Genomic DNA, 3,424 nt, shown 5'->3' on the forward strand with positions numbered 1-3,424 from the left:
ACTCAAATGAGGAACTCAAGGTGGTACTGGAGTGCAGAAACCAGGGTTAGCCAAGTGGCTGACAACGTGCCTGTGGTTCGGTTTGAAAAACTGAAGCATAACATACGCTTCATTGACAATAGTACTCTCGGCCCAAAGGACGCTGCAGGAAGAGATCGGCTTGCGAAGGTGCGTCCTCTCGTTAATACCATCAATGTACAGTTGTCGCTTGTGCCTCTTGAAGAGCAGCTATCTATTGAAGAACAGTTCATACCCTTCAAAGGCAGAAGCTCCCTTAAACAGTACTGTCCCAAGATGCCCCAAAAATTGGGTTACAATGTTTTCAAGCTCTCCGGTGTGAGCGGCTTATCCTACAAATTGGAGGTGTATACCGGACAGGAGAACTCTGCGCAAAGACTTTCAGGAGTGCCTGACTGTGGAGCGAGTGGAAATGTTCGCTTGAGTAGAACGATTCCAGGAGGCGTACATCACAAAGTGTACTTCGACAACTATCTCAACTGCCCAGGTTTGCAGTGGTACCTAGAAAAAGACTGTACACTGCATTGGTACCTTGCGGACAAACCGGGTGCCTGGTGTGAGCCTGCCTAGCGAGCAGGAAATGAAAAAAAGGAAGAGGATATTTCGAACAGAGGGTTGCACTTGTGGATGGAATTTAACTGCCATGTACAAGGTGGCAAGATACCCGAGCAGTGAATTTGCTCGCCCCTTCGTTGGAAAACAGCCTGCTACAAGTGCATCAAGGTTTAATCGTAAAAAAAAGAGCGGACTGAGCTACCATGCCCTGCAGTTATCACCATCTACAACAAGCACATGGGAGGCGTAGACCTTTTGGACTCCCTCATCTCCATTTACCGTCCCTACCTGAGGTCGAAGAGATATTTTCTTGTTTTTCTGGACATCCTTGACTTGACGGCTGTAAATGCTTGGTTGCTTTACAAGAGGAACGTCATGAACGAACGGGATCAGTACGTAGAAAGGCTACTTCCGTTGGCTGAGTTCAATATGGACCTGGCTGCATCACTCTGCAGGGCTGGGAAGACGGCGCTGAAAAAGAGAGGAAGGCCTAGCAATGATTCGGTCGAATAAGCCTCTGAGGAGAAGAAAAAAAAGGGGATCGTCAGCTCCAACTCAGGCTGTCAGGCAAGATTAGGCATTATTTCTCATCTATGGAGCTTTGTCTCAGTGCTCATTATTTTCATTTCTTTCCTCAGCTTGGTCACTGGGTTCTTTGGAGCAAGAAGCGGCAGCGCTGCAAGCTTGCTGGCTGCACAGGAATCTGCATGAGCTACTACTGCTTTAAGTGTGGAGTGCATATCGGTTCCACAAACAAGAGCAATTGCTTTTTTGTATACCACACTACAAAATTAGTGCACCGTTTCACACTACTTACTGATTACTCAAGGTATAGAACAAAACTTTTTTAGCAAGAAAGTGAAATAGCTTTTTATTGTACCATGTGCTCCCCCTTGCTGATGGTCATGTATATAAATGTTAGCTTGAATCGCAATAAGCCAGGCTTCCCTCAACTTTTTCTTTATGTGCTCGTTGTTGCAAATATGCAACTGACCCTTTTTCCGCCAGTAGAAACTGTGAAAGTCCGCTAAAGATATTTTTTGTTGGTACACCTATTTTTATGGTTCCTTGCAACAACATGAATAATTTTATGGCAAACGAAAGAATTGTGCAGGAAAGGGTTAAGGTAACTAACTGTTCTGTTCACTTTGTATGTGTGCTTGATTATTTGACACACACATTTCTCACAGGCAAGTTGTCCAGCCAAATGCAGATGTATGTAATATGCAGATATAACTCAGATATGCGCAACACCTTGGTTGTCTGATATCTATTGATGGTCTTTCGTTCTTAAAAATGAATTAACACCATCCTGCTGATAGTGAACCTGATTAAAAATACGGCTCAACAATTGCATATAAAATAATGCTAAAATTACCTATAAAACAGGCGCTGCATGGTTTTCGGTGTTATTGTTGTTCTGAAAAGACACATCTGGAAGAATGGACGTTTGTTTATACTTTCTGCATACAATGATTGGCACGCGTCAGGTATCTATGTTCAGGTAATGTCATTGTTAATATCGCCAAGGACTTCGGTGTCGGGCTGGAGACAGCACGAGAAGCGATCCACTTGACTCTCCAAGTGCTGTGGGATGATCTCGCTCTTCAGTATATGAAGGTGCGTCATTTAGAGTGAATACATGCTTTTGTGCAATGAGAGTCCACCTCTTGCAAGACCCGGGCTATTTTTCTAAAATTCTGTGATGTTATCTAGACTTAGTTAAAGCCAGTGGTAGCTTTTACCTGAGCCATAACTTTTGTCAAAACTGTGTGTTAACTATTTCATGTAATGGGCATCACTGCTGTGGCTTGTATCCTTGCAGCCTCCAAATGAACAAATGTGGCGGAACATTGCTGATGGCTTCTGGAAGCGGTGGCAGTTTCCGAACTGCCTCGGATCAGTGGATGGCAAGCACATTCAGATTGTGGCACCAGCAAACTGGCAGCCTATACTACAATTATAAGGTAAATGATTCATAAGTAATGAATATTCGAATGTTTTTATTTAGATGCGATAATTGGGGTGTTGAACCTTGTACATATAGGTGTATGATTGCACGCGCTCAACCACTGACAGATTCCATTACTTGAACTTGAAATGTTTTTAGGCCTTGAAATTGTCTGCGTCTCAATGCTGCCTCCTATCCAATTTCTTCTTTACTTTTTCCTGTGGCCATGTCTATTGCTCCAAAGTGCCTTTTTGTGCTTATTTGTTAAAGGGCACATTTTCAGTCGTGCTTATGGCTGTAGCAGACAGCGGATATCTGTTTCGTCTGGTCGACGTTGGGGCTCCTGGCCGCATAAGTGATGGTGTCGTCTTCAAACCCTCTCCACTTGGTCGACAACTACATGCTGGTCTGCTGCAGCTGCCTTCACATTCAGAGCTGCCTGGCTCCCTCAAAACACTCCCGTTTGCCTTTATAGGGGACGAGGCTTTTTAGCTGCGAGAAGACATTATGAGACCATTCCCTGGATATAAGGGAGACCCTGCTGAGCGAATATTCAATTACCGACTTAGCCGTGCACGGTGTCTGTATTTTCCATATCCTCTTGAAAGGAAAATTACATCATTTTCAACTAGTGTTTATTTTGACACCGTAATTATGCTCTCATGCAAAGACGTTCTTTGGTATGAGTGCAACAAAATTAAAACTTTGGTAAATTAAATAAATGGGCTAGTTATGTAAACGAGAACGAGAGGAACTTGAAGAAAAGGTGCAAAAATATCATCAACAGATGTGTCCGCATTGAAATTACTTCTTTTATTTGTCGTTTCATCCTGACGTACCATGCACTTCACCAGAATAGAAGCATTCCAACGCTTGCCATTTTCAAGCTGGAAAGTACTT

The 3,424-nt window shown here is 43.4% G+C and overlaps 1 pseudogene; it reads left to right on the forward strand.

Moving 5' to 3' along the window:
- Nucleotides 1-810: 810 nt before the first annotated feature.
- Nucleotides 811-3,016, forward strand: LOC142574854 (uncharacterized; annotated as a pseudogene).
- Nucleotides 3,017-3,424: the final 408 nt, after the last annotated feature.

This window comes from Dermacentor variabilis, chromosome 3 (genome assembly GCF_050947875.1).
Source record: "Dermacentor variabilis isolate Ectoservices chromosome 3, ASM5094787v1, whole genome shotgun sequence".
NCBI classification, from domain to species: Eukaryota; Metazoa; Arthropoda; class Arachnida; order Ixodida; family Ixodidae; genus Dermacentor; species Dermacentor variabilis.